The 20,634-nt window shown below is 44.6% G+C and overlaps 1 protein-coding gene across 1 annotated transcript in view; it reads left to right on the forward strand.

Moving 5' to 3' along the window:
- DHX32 (DEAH-box helicase 32 (putative)) overlaps positions 1-20,634 on the forward strand; it is an 864,748-nt gene that overhangs the window by 667,831 nt on the left and 176,283 nt on the right. The gene's annotated exons all lie outside the window — the stretch shown is intronic.

A 20,634-nucleotide genomic window follows, 5' to 3' on the forward strand; every position in this document is an offset into this window, starting at 1 on the left:
TGTGGTTGGCGTTGTTGTAAACATTCTTATGTATATCCAGGAATGGTACCGCTAACAGTAATGGCGTAACATAAAGTGTTTGAACTGCATGTGACGACAACTCAAATTAAAGGACAAAGGAGCAGTGGACCGGCTACCGCCTTTCGAAGAATGACATTGGGTACTTTCATGTACAGCATTTGCCACATCCGCTCCGGGCAACAAGAGGGGCACTCTTGTAGGGCAGTGGAGCTGTAAAACAACCTTTCAAAACCATATGCTACGCTACAGACCCTTACCCTGCAAAGCGCATTGTATTGTACATGTAGTGCAATGCGCTACTGTACACAGGGAAGGTACTTGGAAGTGCATTGCATTGCATTGCATTGCAACAGTTGTCACAGGAGCATTACAATGAGTGCCGCCTACATAGGTGTGGGCCACCCAATAATTCCATCTCCCTGCACGTCCCCTATAGTATCTAAGCAGGTGCTGCCCCTTCTGTACCGGACCTGTCCTGGCTTTCCTTCTGTGGCATATGTGAGAACATGATAATAAATAAAGATGCACTGGGGAACCAAAAAAAGTAAAAAAAGAAAGCACCTTTCACAGATGAACAACAGAATTGCCAATGCACGCATGCAGGGCAGGAGGCGTGGCATTGTGGAGAACACTGTAGTTCAGTGAGTTAGAAATGAGTGCACTGTACGAAGAGGTTTCTTTACGTGTTGCAGAGCGTTTTCAAGAGAGTCACAGCGCAACACTTACTACAAGAAAATGTCACTACTAGCAAGAAAGGCACCAAGCCAATTTAGATGGGGTGTGCAGAAATCGAGATAGCTGGCACAGTAAAATGAACGTTGTAGCTAGGGAAAAGTGTTTGTGCTGCAAATTTGCATAATGCCATGTATGCCATTGACACATGACAAAGAAATGCACAAATACACTTTTTTGCAATGTACCGCGCTGTCTCCATTGACAGACCCAATAGAAAATGACACTGACACATCGGTAGTTGCATACTGTGATAGAAAGTTATGCAAGAGATGGGAAAGAAACGTATGACCTGGGTAAGTGCCTCCTTCATTGCAAACGGCACTGAAACTTGTGTAACATGCTGTGCAATGTTCCCTGCACAATGAACAACAATAATATCGTCATGATTGCGTATCACACACACAAACCAAAATCAGGCACTTCATCGCACCTAGTCCATAGCACTACACATGCACATCATAGATTGGTAAATGAGTAGCGAGTGCACAGTGTGTTGCATTCAATTTCACTGAATGTGTGTCGGCATACCCTAAAATCTGCACACTGTGCCTCGTGAAACACACAGCTATAACGGCACCCTCTGCATTTCTGTGAACAAATACACAGTGTAGCACCAGCGGTCCGTACACACCACACCCACAAAATGTAATGCCCAATCCCGTAGCCTCTCCAGGCCCATTTCTACGGGCGTCATCTGCAAAAGGGGCATATGTACCATGTGCCATCCTGCAACTATCGCAATATTTGCTTACTTTTCGTGCTGCACGTGCGCAGTATTGGGGGAATAACTTGCTACCAAGGGAGTGCACGTCATTGGTTGTGGTGGCTCTTAAAAGAACCTTTGTTTTTTTTGTGTTGTTTTATTTTTAGTTTTTTTTAAAGATGCTTAGCTAGAAACACTTTTTTTGGGGGGTTTTCATACGTGAATGTGTGTTTTCAACTTCAGCTCACGTTCTTACAGTAGGGTCTTCAGTGCAGTCTTTAGATTGTGTACAAACATTTCATTGCCACTGGCCAACAAAGACATGCCATTTCCCTTGAAAGGGTGTATGTATTGGGAACCAATGTTCTCATTCTCACAGGAGAACATCCCTGCAGCACTCAAGAAGTCACACATGCTTCTGTTGATGAGACCCCTTCCGACCTCTGCCTGGCGACAGAAAGCATTGGAATAATGACACGCGATTCTCTGCAGTATACATGAGAAAAGCACCTTGGCAGTAGCAAAAATGCACTGCACTGCTTTCATCAAAATCTTCAGTTGACTGAACACACGGGAACAAGGCATAGAACCCAAAATGAAGCCTCCAAAGTGCACGATCACGGCATGTACAGTTGCCGAAGAGGCCAAGCGTTGACATTCTAGAAGCAGTCCGCTGAAACAGCACGATTCCATACCACTCCACAAAACGTCCACTCCCTCCAAACCTAAATTGCTAGACAAGTCTTCTTGGAGGGCATATATGCACAGCTCTTCCACAAAGTAATCACCCACGACGAAAACTGTGCATCTTGCCATGTTTGCCAGCCGCAGTACACAAAGTTCTGGAAAAGTGAATGCCTTCCTTTCCTGTAACACCCAGCGCACCTGATTGGCCAAAGGCCATAGTCCCATTTCCATTGGCCAACATGGTGAGAAGGGCAAAATCTGGCACGTGCCTTTCCCTAATGACCACGGTGGAGGCGTCCCGGTGAAGCAGGAGGACTGCTTCACCCTATTGGTGCTCATTCTGCCCACCTGATTAGCCAAAGGGGATAGTCCCATTTCTATTGGCCAGCATGCTAACAAACGCAGAATGTGGCACGATCCTTTCTTCAAGTACCGCCAGGGCCAGATGAGACTTTCTTCCTATTGGCGCACTTTCCCTTGACGCACACCATGAGCAGCACATGATAGGGCAATCGCTACAGTCCCAGTTCCATAGGCCAGCATGGTGAGGAGCGTCGAATATGGCACGTGCGGTTCCCCAAGTATGTCGAGGGCCGGTCCCCATTGCAGCAGGAGTCCCTCTTCCTATTGCTGCACATCCTAAGCAAATCATTGGACATTCCCCACAGTTCCATTTCCATGGCCGCCACCCGCAAAATCCCTGCATGTGACTTTCGTGCTGCGTGTGGTTGTGGGGTAATAAATTGCAACCAGGGCAGTGGTAGTTCGTAGTAAGGGGCGACTCATAAAAGAGCCGTTTTTTTAGATCCTTCTACAAAAACACCTCTTTTGTCTGTTTTTAGTAGCTTTTGTGTTTTTTTCTACGCACATTAGTTCAGCAAACTCTTCACCGCATCCTGTAGACGAGCAAACAAAACTGCCAATGGAGGACAACAAAATGCAATTTTTCGGGAAAAACTCTGCATTTCCACACCTAATGAGATCATTATTGCAGGAGATCATTCCACGAGCGGACAAAAAAGTGTACATGCTTCTCTTGATGAGACACCTTCCTTAGTATGGCTCGGAACAACATCCATGAGCAGTAGACCATACTCTTTGCGGTATTATAGATGAGAAAAGCACTTTGGCGGTGGGAAAAAGCATCCCCATGACTTCCAGCAACTTCCTCAGTCTACGGAACAAATGTAAGCAAGCCAGGTAACCCATATGCACGCCGCAGTAATGAATTACGATAACATCTACTACTGGAAACGTGGTGAGGTCTTTGCAAAGTGCATGCATATCAACAAAATGGCACTCATACACAGCGTTCCACAATGCTTCCACTCCTTCCAAACCAAAATTGCCGTCAACGTTTCTTTGCAGGGCATAGTTGTGCAGATCTATTACGAAGGGATCACATACAGTCAACACAACACATTTCGCCATGTCAGCCACCCTTAGTATGCAGAGTATAATGTGCAACCGTTTCACCTCCCCTTCCTGTTAACCACACCCACACTACCTGATTGGCTAATCCTCACCCTGCCATGGCAATTGGGCAAGGTGGTTTAAAGGGCAGATTTTGGCACATGCACTTCCCAAAGTAGCGCGAGGGCCGCACCCCTGTGAAACTGGAACAGTACTTTTTCCCTTTGCACTTTCTTATCTGCAGCTCTACTTCATTGGATTACTGGTAAATAGGCACACACGCATCCACCAATCGCATGAAAGCTGCCATCATCGAACAATGTCACTGCTGTACAACACTTGAGTTGCAGCGTTACACATTTACAGTGTAAATGTCGTGCCATTCCAAAGCACGTCCACTACAAAGTTCAATGAAAGTATGCACAATTTCTCCATCCGCATACATCCACATAGCCAGCCAGGATGTGGCACGTGCCATCCTGAAAGTACAGCGTAATCCACTACCTTTTTGTGAAAGTGAAGATGGGGGTGGGGGAGTGATAAACAATATGAAACTGGGCAGGGGATTCAGTCTACCACCGTATATGTATAAAGGGTTTTTCTTTTCTTCTGCTACGTGCGTGCAAGCAATTTGTTTTTGTATTTTCTCTTTATATGGGTTTCTGTTTGCCTGTCCTCATTTTTACAACATTCTCCTCAATGCTTCTTGCACAGTGTGAAAGAAAGCGGCATTGCCAAGGGCGCTCAAATAAATGCCATTTTTACAGAACCACTGCATATTTTGCAACCTCGTGATCTAATAGTGGGTGGAGAACATGCCAGCAGTCTGCATATACTGATGCATACTTCTGTTTATAATACACCTTCCGACCGCTGGCTGGGGACAAATTACACCGTCATGGACCCAGACTGCTCTTGGTGTTATGCATGAGAAAACCACCTTGGCAGTAGGAAAAATATGCATCATTGTGGTCAGCAACCTCATCAGTAGACGGATTAATCATCCACACAACATGTAACCCAAATGTGCACTTCCATAGTACACCACGACACAGTCCACGTTTGTGACGTACGCCACATATCTGCAAAGGTGAACCATCCCGCCGAAACGGCAGTCACTCTGACAGGCCCAGAAAGCTTCCACTCCTTCCAACCCGAAATTACCAGCAACGCCTCTTTGCACGCAACACCTGTGGAGATGGCGCACAAAGGTATCACCGACGATAAGCACTGCGCGTCTCTGCATATCGACCACCCTTACGACACTCCTTCCAACCCGAAATTACCAGCAACGCCTCTTTGCATGCAACACCTGTGGAGATGGCGCACAAAGGTATCACCGACGATAAGCACTGCGCGTCTCTGCATATTGAGCACCGTTACGCCCCTTCCTGTGAACCATGCCTTAAACTCCTAATTGTCTATTTCCCACAATTTCATTTCCACGGTGCTCATAATGGGAGGATGTGCGCGTGCGCTTTCCCATCTACAGTGAGGGCCACTGCCCAGTAAAGCTCTGACAATACTTCTTCCCTTTGCACGGTCACTTTTTGCAGCACTCCAAAAATTGGGTGCTGTCACATTTCAAAACACACATGCACCAATCATGTACACAAAACCTCTGCATTGCACACTGTCAATTCTATACAGCACTCCTTATTTGCACTCCTTATTTGCTGTGAAACACTCCACCATATATTTGTGCTAAAGAAGGCACTATTGCAGCATCCACAAACGTCCTAACATGCCCCCAGCACACCTTTAGCTGTGCACAATACATTACAACCCTTTCCACACCCCCCACTTTCCCCATAGCACTACACATCCAAGCAAGCGACCATGTGGGCACTTAACATTATGCACAAACGTCACATACGTAGCACCAGTTCTACCCATCATCCCCCAAATGATACAACACCCATTCACGAAAACGTGTCACACTTAGCAGAAGCCACAAACATAGCACAGCCTGCACCACCCCTAGGCACTACCATTCACACGCTATTGTGTCATTGAGTAACCAACCACATATAATCTATCCTTCACTCATATCCACTTCCACACTCATATTACGTACGCACTACCCAACTTCTCATTGCACCATTTCCTGCCACACAGCAAATACTGTGGCAACTTCCAACTATCACCACAACCATAGAATGCACAATACACGCTTTGCAACTCACTTGTCCTGCTGTAGCACATCAAAAATGTGCTCCACACGCATTCTCCAAAGATCACCACCCTGTGCCTCATACACTGCCAAACCTGCATGGCTCCATTGCGTCTGCTCCTTGCACACATTCCCCCCACCGTAATTGAACAATACATATCAGCATATCACCAACTACCACTATGCACATATGCACCACTGGCACCAGCACTCTTAATCAACCTCTACACCGCAATGGACAAACACATCATTACATACAACTGTTACCATAATGTATAAACATTACACTGTCTCTGGCACCCCTACACCCTTTCATTCACCTACTATTGTCTTACCCACTTCCAATCACAAAGGATTGTTTCACTGGCAACGTAAACACAACATGCTTAGAACATTGCCCATACTGCAAGCATTGTGCACACAGCACACTATCCAAGCACATATAAGCTGTCCTTCAACCATACCCTGTAATGTGCTGACAGTATACAAGCATTGTACCAAGTGCCTACACAGCGTGGCTTTTCACTGCAGCATCTCCAACCACAGGGCACCGCCATGGAGGTATGCAGTAACAAATTGCAACAGTTACCATAATGTAAAAAAAAGACACTGGGCCTCATTACGACCCTGGTGGTAAGGCAACAACAGCGCTGTTAGTGCTACCGGCGCCGTTGTTGCCTCACTGCCTCATTACGAGTTCTGCTCGCGGGGCCGCCCTGTACGCCTGGTCAGACCAGACATGCAGACCAGCACCCGCTAGCAGAACAGGATGCTAACAATAGTCTCGTCATTAACAGGACCGTTGTTAGCATCCTCCCCATTCCCATTAAGCTGTATCGGGGCTCAAATGGGAATGGGGACGTACCGGGTCTGAGTCCCGTGAATGGGAATTACCGGGCCCACAAAGTTCAGAATGGCCTGGTAATTCCCATTCTTCGGGACCCAGACGTGTGTTTGGGGTAGCCATGCCACTAAAAACGGCATGGCTTCCTCCAAACACGTAATGAGGCCCACTCTCTCCTGCATCCCTGTGCACTTTCAATCACATACTATGGGCATACCCACTACCATTCACAAAGTATTGTGCCACTGCCAAACTACCCACAATCTATTTGCAACACTGGGCTATAACGGCTTAAATGTGCTCCACACCCATTCCTTACATGACACCACCCTCTAACTTATGCACATTGAAAAATGCATTACTGGTGTGTGTGTCCTCATGGACTAGGCTCTTGAATGCATGGCCTACGGCCTTCGGCCATGCATCCAATAGTCTAGGCCTTGAACACACTCACGGCAACGTAATGCCACCATGTATGTCTCCATATCAGCATCTGTGACAATCCACATAAACACCACTGCCACCAATTGCAACAGTTACCATAATGTAAAAAAAAGACACTGGGCCTCATTACGACCCTGGCGGTAAGGCAACAACGGCGCCAGTAGTGTTACTGGCCCCGTTGTTGCCTCACCGCCTCATTACGAGGTAAGGCAACAACGGCGCCGGTAGTGTTACCGGCCCCGTTGTTGCCTCACCGCCTCATTACGAGTTCTGCTCGCTGGGCTGCCCTGTACGCCTGGTCAGACCAGACGTGCAGAGTGGCACCCGCTAGCAGAACAGGATGCTAACAAAGGTCTTGTCATTAACGGGACCATTGTTAGCATCCTCCCCATTCCCATTGAGCCCTATAGGGGCTCAATGGGAATGGGGACGTACCGGGTCTGGGTCCCGCAAATGGGAATTACCGGTCCCGCAAAGGTCAGAATTGCCCGGTAATTCCCATTTTTCGGGACCTGGACCCAAGCTTGGGGGTAGCCATGCTGCTAAAAAAGGCATGGCTACCTCCAAACTCGTAATGAGGCCCACTCTCTCCTGCATCCCTGTGCACTTTCAATCACATACTATGGGCGTACCCACTACCATTCACAAAGTATTGTGCCACTGCCAACCTACCCATAATCTATTTGCAACACTGGCCTATAACGGCTTAAATGTGCTCCACACCCATTCCTTACATGTCACCACCCTCTAACTCATGCACATTGAAAAATGCATTACTGGCATGCATGTCCTCAAGGCCTAGGCTCTTGAATGCATGGCCTACGGCCTTCGGCCATGCATCCAATAGTCTAGGCCTTGAACACACTCACAGCAATGTAATGTCACTATGTATGTCTCCATATCAGCATTTCCGACAATCCACATAGACACCACTGCCACCAACACTCTTACAAACCTGTACACCCCATGGCGCTACGCAGCAACAAATGGCAACCGTTAACATAATGACCATGTGGCCAGTTACCATTTTGCACAAACGTGCCACACGTAGATTGCAGCACTTCACCCCAAATCCCCCACACCATAAAACACCCAATCATGAACACAGGTCGCACTTACCAGAATGCACAAACATACCACATCCTCCAACACCTCTACCCACAACCATTCACAAACTATTGTGTCACTAACCACAACATTTGCACAACATTCGGCCTACTTCAACAAATCTGCACACAGCATAGGTCTTGAACACACCTACAGCAACGTAATGGCACATGCATTTCACCATTTGACCAACTACGACCATCGACATACACACCACTGGCACAAGCAGTCCTACCCAACCTGCGCACCACCATGTAGCTATGCAGCAACAAATTGCAAGAGTTAACACAATGTGGAAAGAAAGCACTCTCTCCTGCACCCCTATTCACTTTCATGCACACAGTATAGGTGTACCCACTCCTATTCACAAATTACTGTGTCACTGCCAACCTACCCACATTCAGTTTGAAGCACTAACGCTACTGCAACCAATCTGCACACACCGCAACATGCAAGCACCACCATCTACCGGATTCAGACTCAAACATGCCTTCCTGCGGTGTGTATGTTACAGCCCTACACTCCTCAGTGCATGCCCTACAGCCTACGGGCAGCGGCCTTCTGCCATGCACCCAATAGTGCCATCCTTCCCTAGGCCCACTGCACCTTCATTCACCCGTGCATGCCTCCATGTGCCCAACTACCGCATTCCATCCACAGCGCACTGCCACCCGCGCTCCCACCAACCTATGTCATGTGCAATTCACTCCCCATCTGCAAATGACCTGCCACCACTTACCACGAAAACAGTTCGCTGCAAACAGGCCATGTCAGAAGCATTATGACAGCTGCCTCCAATCACCACAGAAAATACTAGCCTACATATGTCAAATATAAACCACTTCTCACTCCCCCAGCCATTTCCTTCCTTTATGGCCGCCAACAGAATGTATACGGTACATTTTCCAGACCCTTCCACCGCCACACTGTCCTCTGATACACCATGGTGGCTTTCCCAAAAAATGTTGATGCACACCACGCTTCCCTCCTGCCAACCACCGGCTGCGTCCAAACTTCTCTGACACCACGCCGTACCGCGATCCAATGACACTTCTGTCCGCGGAGCGAACAGGGAAGTGGGTCCGCGGAGCAGACCCAGATATCACTAATTGTTTGGGACGTACATTTCAGTGTTTTTTGTAAAAAATGTACGAGTCTGATTTCCACCGAACAAACAAAAGCGTGCTTTCTGGCCCAAGCCCCCACTCCTGGTGCAAGTTTGGTGAAAATCCATCCAGCCATTCGACCTGTAGCCGTGCGCAAATTTTTTCCCCATTCAGTCTATTTGAAAAAAATAAAAATTGGGACCCCCTATAACTATTCCCCCCTGCCCCTTGGCCAACTTGGCGAAAAAATTCAGAGCCGCCCATATACTTTTTTTGCAAAGTTTGGTGAGAATTCGTCCAGGGGGAGCGAAATTATAAGCCGCCGAAAAAGTGCTCTTCCTATGAGTTAAGCAACTTAACCATAACTACACGGCCGCTACCGCGGCCCGTGTCATATATATACACACTTCAGGGACGACTCCCCATTGTGCCTCTGCACTCGCTGATTCTCCTCCTCTCTCTCACTGATGTGAGATTCTCCACAACAAAAAAAGGTAAACAAAACCCTTATAACATGTAATGTATTAAACAAAATGGGTTTATTTTTATTTAACAGCTCACAAGAAATATTTTTAAATGAATATTTAGCTCCAGTGAGATGGCGAAAAAGAGACTCGGGTGAGTCAACCAACACGTTTCGACGTCAAGGCTTCATCAGAGTGGAGGTTATGAGTAGGTCCATCCATTTTATGCCATTCGATGGTGTTAAGATGTTGTCCTTCCACACTTTCCACTGTTCTCTCCATCACTTCAGTGTGTTAAGGTTTGCCTGAAGTGAGCGCCATCTTGACCTAGTGTGTTCTCTTTGTTAATGTTATCAGTCCCTCAGATTGTACGTCCCAGTAAGTTCTTGTCTACTTGCTACATATCTGTCCTCTGGTGATGACAAAGTCTCATTACATTTGCACGTGTAACAGAATGACAGATTCTTATTGTTATATTATGTTTTATGTCCCAGTTGAGTGTTTAACACCTGCACTGAATACAACTACCTTGTGGTGGATGGCTCATACATCTTATCTACTTATCTATCTTTTTTTATTTTATTATTTCAATTAATTGCCATGTCTTTTTTAAGTAATGACATTGTCCCCCACTGGTGGCTGGATATCACTAAAGTACATCTGTGCAATTGGTTATTCCTAATATCAGTCTGTATAAGTGTCATGCCATATGTGTTAAGTTAATTCTAGGCATACTTGCCTCTCCGAGTTCACCTTATATGTGGTGACATTTTAAGTGAATGCAACCTTTGTATTTCACATGATGTGTTTAAGGCTTGTTTAATAGCCAAATTATACATTAAAGAATACAAAAAAGAACATTTACATGATGTATTTGAGTGTTGTCTCAACTAAAGTGCATCTGTGCAGTAGCAGCATAATTTGTCAGCCTGCTGTTAGAATGTTCAATAGAGTGCTCTTGTGAAATACAAGACCCCTGCTCCACACAGATTCCCCTGGCAGGTCTAACTGGCACCCGAACAGAGACCCTGGCAAGGTATCGAACACATTGGGAAGATAAGGGGGTGGCTCAGATCGGGGATCTATGGCAAGACGGACAATGGGTGGAATTCCAGACCCTGATAGAAGAGCATAACATACACAGAGGCCAATTTATATTATATAACAGCATGGTTCAGACAATCAGAAAGCGGTGTGCAAAACTACCCGGAGGGGCAGATGCCAAGGGGCCGCTGGATGTGTGGTATGATGTGTCAGAAGGGGGACATACGGCCTCCAGACTTTACAAACAGCTCTTGGAAAGCAACAACGCGTGATAACTGCAGGCACGGGCAGGATGGGAAGAAGAACTCCAGAAAACCTTCACGGACCAGGAATGGTCAAGGGTCCTCCGGTACAGAAAGAAAGTCTCCAAGAATGCAAGATTTAGACAAGCACAGCTCTACCTCACACACAGAGCATACCTCACACCCAGGAGAATGTCCAATATGGGAAACAAGCAAACTCGGAGCTGCCCACGATGCACAGCAGAAAATGCAGACATGTTGCATATGTTTCGGACTTGCCTGGTGATAACAAAGTTTTGGGATACTGTCAAAGCAAAAGCGGGTGAAGGTGGAATTCACATGCAAGCATGGACGCCAGAATCTTATCTACTGGGTCTGTTCCCAAGAGACGTCAAACAAAGGAAGCATATAGCAAAAATAAAAAAACATAATGTGCATACTGGTAAAGCGCCGCATAGCAATGGCGTGGAACTCCAGCACAGGGTCGACAATAGAGGCATGGGGCCAGATTACAGAAACTTTGCGCCAGTGAAAGTGCAAAGTTTGCACGGTATTAGCACTAGGGCAAGGTTTGCCCTATTTTTAAAAACACTGGAAAAAAAACATTGCAACTCGGCAAGTGCAGTTTGGCATATTAAAAGCACCATGGCAAAATTTGCACTAGCGCAAAAAATATGCTTTTTCACTACATTTTTGTGCCCTAGTGCTAATACGGAATGGAATTAGCACTAGGGCAAACTTTGACCTAATGCAAAAATACATCAAAAAATTATCTTTTTAGCATTAGGGTGATGTTAGCCCTGGTGTTAGCCCGGGTGCTTTTAATATGCCAAACTGCACTGTTCGAGGTACAAAGGTTTTTTTAATGTGTCACAGTGTTTTTTAAAAAAGGGGAAACTTCGACATAGTGCTAATACCATGCAAACTTTGCACTTGCACAGGTGCAAAGTTTCTGTAATCTGACCCCATATGGTGGGCAGATTTGAGGAAATGGATGCTAGCTGAAAGGTCAGTGAGGACCAAAGAGGAGAGAAAGTTAGAGCGAAGTCAAGATACTTGAATGGAACTCGCTAATACAGGAACTGTTTGAACACAGAGAAGGGCACAGTACAAGCGATCTCAGTGGGCCGGGGGATAGTTGACAAGAAGGCAGCGATGCAGGGGTTGTGTGCCCTTATTGAGGGGGGAAGCTGGCTGAGAAGAGCCAATTCAGACAATGTATGACCCTGAGGGGTCAGCCAAGCATTGAAACAGGACACTGAGGACATGCACGAGGGAGGGCCCGGAAGCACGCCAAGACAAATGATAAGATGGGCGGAATCCCAACAGGAAGTGCCAGACTGTGTGATGTTAATTGCTGGTTGTTATATGTTGTAAAAAAAAATAAAGAGATTTTTTTTAATAACGTGCACTTGTGCAATAATGACTCTATTGAAATCAGTGGATATACATCATATCTATGTTATGATCCACACAATATGTAAATGTTAAATGCAGATATGTCTCAATGACATCAATGTTATGCGTTCTCCCTGAAATTGGAACAATATCTCAATTGAGATGTAATTGTGCAATAGCAGCGTAATTAAGCAGCCTGTACTTGATTTCTGGAATTCCATATGTCCATACAATGACGACTCCATTTGGATAGATGTCCACATATTATGTACATTTCATAACTGATTACAATGGTATTTCAATGATACCCTACAACATGACACTATATTACTTTGGCAATATTGTTCAGGCAAAAAATGCAATGTGCGTCTGCAGTTTCATTTGTATTCAGTGTAAATGTATCGTATATATCTGGTAACATTTAAAAGTGAAATATTTTATATAACATAAAAAAATGTTTTTAAAGCAAGTGCATACTATATATCAGCTTCAATGAGGCTTTTCATCAAATGGACATTTTGATATTGTTCGGCATTCGTGGTACCTATATTTTTGCATCCTTAAAAATGTTATTGAGTGACATAGGGGATCATTACGACCCTGGCGGTAGGGGGTTAACAGGGCCGGTAGAGCTGCCGGCCCCGTTAATCCCCTACCGCCTCATTACGAGGTCTCCTTGCGGGACCCGCTAAGGACGCCTGGTTTTACATATATACATATGAAATATGCCCCAATATGGTTTAAAGATCTTTTATGTTCCCAGTGCTCTCTGAGAGAGTATTTTTGTTGCCTTTTGCGGAATTGCATTCTGGTATTTGTAGTCTCCCAGTCAAGATTGGGGGAATAATGCCACAATTCTACACTTTTTGCCTCACATAATTCTATAAGGATTTATATATTTGAGTGACACTATGGTATGTGTATTTTTCAAGTTATCTTTATAAAGCAGAGTAATGGTGAAAGTCAGGCATGGTCGTGAGGAGGGGAAATGATGAGAGGGCAAGTAAGTGATGAGTATTTGCCCAGGATGTGACAAGAGAGGTTTCAATCCTGGAAACTGGAGCAGTTATTTTCCCCTGATTGTGGCTGCTTTTCAGGGCACAAGTAAAAGACACATGTGTGTGGACAGTGTAACGTTGTTTCAGAGGGTGGACGCAACCCCTTGGTTTTATTGAGGTTGGCAAGCTTGGTCGAGTACTTGGCTACCAGGATTTTACTCAGGTTGACATGTTCCCAGTGCAGATGCTTATCCACAAGACCACAAGCACTTGTTTCATATTGGGATTTTATTGTCCAGGGAATATTTCACTATAGATTGCTGGGTTTAAAAGGTGAGCGCCTTTTATACTTTGCCAGTGGTGATGAATCGGTGATATCATCATTCCTTCCCTGGGGAAAGTCTCTCCGTCGGTGGCCAGGGAAAGGCACAAGATACCTGACTCTGACCCTTGGGGTGGCTATCTATGGGAGGACCACGTAGGGGAGGACAGACTCCACGGAGGCAGGAAAACACGGAATCAAAATAAACCTCCAGATGTCATTCTTAATGGCACCCATGTGCCTTTGCAATATGCATGTATGGTGTATTTTGACATAGATAAAGAATCCCCTAGTTTTCTTGACCAACAACCTCCCCCCCCCCCTTTTTTGTATTCCGACGAGTAAGATATGGACATTGAGAATTACCAGATTTGGTAAGCAAATGCTGTGTTGTAGTCTTTGGAAAGTGTTAACTAATGCTGGGAGGTTTAAAACACACACAGCTTAACAGAATGTGAGTGAAAGGCAGCGATTGCAGGGGATCGCAGCTTGTGCTGACACTGGTTGGAACGCCAGAGGCAAGCACACTGTGGAAGGCAGCATGGGGGCTGGTCAGAACGGTGTGCAGAGAGACTGGGCCAAGAGAAGCTCACCACTTTATTGCTATAGGCAGCTGGAGCCACCAGAAGCAAACAAAGATAAAGTGGGAGCCAAACAACTAACGGGACGCACCCCCAGTCAGCGAACCAAAGAAGAAGAAGAAGACAGAAGGATGCAAGGAACACCTGAGCTGCCCTCTAAGCCTGAGAGAGTGAGCGTTGAGAGAGCACTTGAGAGCGAGTGTTGCATATCATTAACAGCATGAGAAATCCCAAATAAAGCAATTGCAGGAACTGATACAAACACAAATAGTGTTAAGTGTGGAAGCATAATAAATGGAGAAACTCAAGGAAGAAGTCATCCCCCTTGAAATTGTGAAGTGAAATATTGTATAAAGGAAGATTTCAATGATTTCTCTTTTCCTCCAAGATCTCAACAATGTATTGTAACTAGTGCCTCCATGCCCATGGGCTATGTGACCTGCTATAAATGTTAAATAAATAAAGGGGAGAGCCCTTTGAAACAGTGGAACATTATTTGACCTTTTTATCCAGAAATAGTGAAAGAACAGAAGAAACATAGGGAAAGGAAGAAGCCCTTCCTCTCATGGAAACTTTAAGTCCTTTTTGTTTTCTGCACCTTAGAATTTTATGTTTGGAATAGGAAGGAGGATGGAGGATGGAGGATGCTCTTTGGTTTTGTTGAGGCAGGGAAACCTCTCATAGACATATGGACAGGTAGAATTTTCCCAAACCGCTTTTATTATTTGGACAATAAAGGTCCTATTTCATACTGATACTTGCTACTGTGTCTGAGTCTTCCACTTGATCCCTTATACATCACATTTATTGGAACATTTCCTCTCTCAGGTTATTTTTCTGGTGTTCAATGCTATTTTGTCCTGCGCACTTTCTTCCAAGGGGAAGGTCAATTAAACTACAATTGTATATTTCACTTTATGATATATATTCACTTACTGTGCGTATATTAATGGGTGCCAGCTTTTGATTTTCGCTATGGGCAAAAGTACTTGGGCAAATGTTATTCTTGCAGCCGATCATTTTTGCCCTTTTCCGTGCTGCTTAAATGTGGTTATTTGGAAACCTGCGATGTATCACAGCAGTCACCAAGAGTCCGGCCATAAAGCAAGGGGCTTGTAGCACGCTGCTTAGCAAAAGTGTGTGATTTGTAGCAAATATTTAAATCTCACTGCGCATTGCCTAAAATAATTGTGAGTTCTCAAAGGCTGCCATCTTCTATACATAACAATACCACTGGCAAACATGTCAAAATCAGTCTGTGATTGAAGAACGTCTTTGAGCGATGGTTGCATTAGGGTGGATTCTGAAGTTACCCTCTCCAACCTGGACGTATGTTATTCTTGCAGCCGTTCATGGGAGATATTACCCTACTTATGCACACAATGAAACCATAAAAGAATATTTTTGTGTTTAAACTGGAAAACACAGTTATTCATGATTGTTTGAAGGGGCACACGGGAAAAAACTGATAAAAACAGATTCCGACTTTTTTTAAACAATGGAAAAACACACCAGAAGTAAAACACATAAACTCTGAAACCCCTAATTATTATGGATACCTGTGGTTATGGAAAAAAAGTAGTTTAAAAAGGGTTTTAGTCATTTTAACACATAGGGCCTCATCACGAGTTGGGCGGTAACGCCGGCGCTATTAGCACCGGCGCTAATAGCCCTACCGCCAAACCCACCGGTGCTATTAGCGCCGGATCAAGGGTTTGGCGGAAGGGTTATTGTCCATTCCCCATTGGGCCCCTTTGGGAATTCCTTATTCCCCAATGGGCCCAATGGGGAAAATTCGCGCTATCACCGCCGGCGGATTTCCAGCCGGCGGTAATCGCACTGAGCTGGGGGGAAATCCGCCAAAGCCATGATCTGGCAGACCCTTAAATGTGGCAGTAATAGCGCTACTGCCGCATTTAAGGGTTACCACCAGACTCGTGATGAGGCCCATAGTGAGGTTGGAGGTTGATGGCAAGCTAGTTTTCTGGTAGTGTTCTAAAATGCACAGTTTGCCAGCCAAAGGCCATTGCCAATGGTGTGTAATAAATTAAGAAAAATCAAAAAATTAAATGAAAAAACGTTTGTTAGTGATCAATTAAGGTAAGAAACGTATTGCAACAAAACCTCTGGAATTCAACACATTGGGGAACTCAGGACCGGCTTAACTCGACTTTATTTGCGGTAGCGGCATCATAGTTATAGTTAAGTTGCTCAACCCATAGGAAGAGCACTTTTTGGGCGGCTTATAACTTTCCCCCGTACGAATCTTCACCACACTTTGTATGTGGCCCCATCAGAATGGTTTTGCAAAGTTTGGTGAGGATATCGTCCAGGGGGGGGGCAAAGTTATAGGGGGATCCCACAATGTGTGGTTGTTCCCATAGACCCAATAGAAAAATCATTTGCTTACGCCTACAGCCCAAACCGATGGACGTATCTTTACCAAATTTGTGCCTGGAGTGACGGTTTGGTCCCAAAAGTGTGCTTTTGTAGATTTTGTGTAAATCCGTCAAGTAGTTCATATTTTAAATGGCCAAAAAGTAGGTAAAAATGAATTAGCAATATCTGGGTTCGGTCCGCGGACTCACTTCCCTATTCGGTCCACGGACAGGCCTCCGATTGGCCCAGAGGACGACGTGATTTCCGCTGACATCAGACGTGCCCGCTGATTGGATGGTGAAAAGCATGAGGTGCATTATATTTTCTGAAAAACCAGCCATGTTATATCCCCGCACAGCGGGCGATGTCCGCAGACAGTGCGCTGGGGAAAAAGTCTGGAAAACACATTTGGGGTTGTTTGGTAGAGGAAAGAGGGGCTGGAAGGGTTGTGGAGTGTAAACAAGATGATATGGGGCTATTTGTATAGGTGGGAAAAGGGCGTACAGGTATAGTGGTAGTCCGCGTACAGCGTGGCAGTGCGCGGATAGCACCACGAACGGACCGCTTGGGAAACACATTTGGAGTTATTTGGTGGGTGAAAGAGGGTTTGGAAAGGGTAGGGGAGTGGAATAAAGATTATATGGAGCTGTTTGTATAGGAGGCAGAAAGGGTTTGCAGATGCTGCCAAGTCCGTGGTCAATTTCAGTGTCCCCAAACATAGTTTGCATTAGAAGGGGGTTCTGAGCGAGTATGGTTATTTCAATATGTATTGTATGTACTTGTTATATGGTTTCATTATATTGTGGTGGTTGTGGCCAGTGACTAGATTCTTCATGCCCTCAAGAATCTGGGCACTGGCCACACACACCATAGTAATATGTGTACAGTAATTATAGGTACTGTAGGGGGTGTATACAGAACTTGTAATATGATGGCAAAATATAATTGAAGTGCATTACAATTGAGAGTACTGGCCATGCATCCAAGAATCTTGCCACTGGCTATGTGCATAGTAATTATAGGTACTGTAAGAGGAGTATACAGTATTTGTAATATGGTGGCAGAATACAATTGAAGTGCAGTACAATTGAGGTAGTGGTTATCAAATGTGTGTTTGTTTGTAAACATAACAAAAAGGATTACATTCGGTAGGTTTACTTAGCAGATGGTGATGAAGGAGACATCTGTGGTTCTTTGTCTGTGATAAAAACACAGTATAATATGTTAAGCAGGATAGTTTGAAATATTTAATTGCATACAATTTCACATATTCATGTACTTTTTAGACCCTCATAAACAGTGCATTCTATGTACAATGTTTGGTACAACATTGGTATGTGCTACTGTTGTATTGACATTAAATAATCATTGGGTCAATGGGAAAAGAAATCCATACAGGATTTATTTTAAAACCTACTACATTTTTGTCAGTATAGGTTTGACAGTATGTTTGTCTGAAGTGGGGTGTACTTAAGGGAATGATTAAAGTGCTTAGATACCTGTTGGCGTATTGTAAGTATATTTGATGTCAGAAGAAGTGTTGTAGTAAGAAGAATTGTGATGGCGTATTTGAAGTGTAGTGCAATGAAGGGTATTTTTAAAGTAGTTAGTTACCTGTTGGCGTATTCTAACTATTTTGACTTTTAAAAGTAGTATTGTAGTATTAGGGATGTAGTTAGATATCAGTTGCCATTTATTTTCTAACTGTTGATAGTGCTACAGTTCAGTGACTACATTTGGGTTTACAGAATATCAAGCAGGCATTTGTTATATTTGCTGGTAACCTATGTTTTAGAGCAACGGAAGTGTTGTCACATTCAAAGCAACCACTTGTTTTTTTAACATATACGGTATAGTGGCCCGCAGTGGTTGTGGTACCAGTGTGGTAGATTATGCCTACTTTTGTTAAGGTTTTCTTGCCAAGAGATACTTGGTTGTGTGTGAAGCTAGTAAGCTTACAGTTGTTTTTGGTACCATCTGCATTGTACCTTAAAAGCATTAGTATCAGATATTGGCTATGTAAGTGTATTTGTTTGGTGGATCGATTGTCGGAATTTCAAATAATTTGCTATGATTTATATTTTGCAGAAGCTGCTGAAATGGAACAAATTCACAATTTAGTATGGATACATACACAAATCGTTGGATACACAAATGGATACAACGAAATGGATGTAATGAGTGTAATGGACAAAATGAACAATATGAATAAAGAGAAGAGGATGGAAAGATGAATACAAGAGACTCATGAGTACAGAGACAGATGACTCTGACTGTATGAGTTCATGGCATAGTGTGTAGTGCGGACAAGTATGTAGAGTGGAGGAGTGCGTAGAATGCAGGAGCGCATTGGGTGGATTAGTGTGTACAGCGGATGAGTGAACGACTTTGTAGACTGAGTGCATATAGCAGATGAGTGCATGGAAAGAACGAGTACATAGAGCGGATGAGTGCGGGTAACGGATGAGTGAGTGGAGCGGATGAGTGCGGGTAACGGATGAGTAAGTGGAGCGGATGAGTGCGCGGAGCGAATGGGTGTGCAGAGCATGATGGGTGCACAGACGGGAGAGTGCGCAGAGCGGAAGAGTGCAGAGCGGAGGAGTGTGTAAGATTGGAGAAGTATGTAGAGAGGATGAATGCGTAGAGCAGACTAGTGGGTAGAGCGGACGAGTGTATGGAGCAGACGAGGGCGTAAGAGCGAATGAATGCGTAAGAGAGGTGCGTAAGAGCGGGTGAGGGCCTAGAGCGGACGAGGGCCGAGAGCGGACGAAACAGGTGAAATATGTGGATGGAACAGGAGAAGTACGTGGATGGAGTGCATAGAACAACCTAGAATACACCGAACGGATCGGGGTACATGGAACAGATTTGACTGCGTGGAGCGGACTGGAGTGCGTGGAGCAGACTGTAGTGCGTGGAAGTGCGCAACTTACATGGAATGGTTTGGAGTAAATGGAACGTTTGAAAGAGCATGTAACCCATCATATCACATCTCCACGCTTACTCTCTTCTTTACACCACCATTCAACTAGAACACAGAGATACTATGACACCATTCGGTATAGCTGTTCCCATACCAACATCTGCTCATACTCCCCATCACTCTAACTAAACACTGCTGGTTACACACCCCCAGCCAGGCGTTCTCCTCAGGCCTAACGCAGCCACAATCGGTCTGGATAAATCCTGCCAGAATGAACACATACTCTTGATCTCTCAACCACCACACCTACCGCTAAGGAGCAGCTATTACACGAATGCCACACCAGCTGCACACACATCTGGTGCTCACACGCACCTTTGACTCTCTCTACTCTCTCTACTGACTTGAACTTTGGTTCCCAAGGGTGTTCAACCTACCAGCGCCTTCAGACCATACTAATGGCACATAAGGTGCTATATAAATGCAAAGTAACATAACATAACATAACATTAGGGATGTTTTCTTGTGAAACATGGTTGCAGAGACTACATGTATGTTTCCATGTTTATGAAATCTGAGAGATTTCATTTATAGGTACGTTTTTTGATCTCTAGTAACTTTTGTGGATCTTCCTGTCTGTTTATGGTGAATTTCACCATTCCTATACAAAAGTCCAAGTCTTGCCTTGTACCTGAGACACTATACGGGTTGTCAGGGTTATTTGTAGCATTTCTATGAAGGACGAGCATTTACAAATGCAACTGGTCTGAGCCGTTTAAGTAAATGTTTTGAACAATTGATGGTAATTAGAAGAGAAGATTAATTGCTACATTTGCATAGCAATTTACTTCAGTTGTGTTGCTAAACCTAAAGGGAGCAGAGAGTTGTTGTTCTGTGTTATTTGATGGGCCTGCACTTGTTTTTTTTAGAAGAAATATTTGTATTTTTGTCTTCTGATGGAGTAGCAGTTGTTTTTTGTTTCTTTGTTGGTATTGTTAGGAGATCTCTTATAAGTTAGGTTTGTATTACTTTTCTTTTGAAAGGTTTTGT

Source organism: Ambystoma mexicanum, chromosome 8 (assembly GCF_040938575.1).
Source record: "Ambystoma mexicanum isolate Mex_15411 chromosome 8, UKY_AmexF1_1, whole genome shotgun sequence".
Lineage (NCBI taxonomy): Eukaryota > Metazoa > Chordata > Amphibia > Caudata > Ambystomatidae > Ambystoma > Ambystoma mexicanum.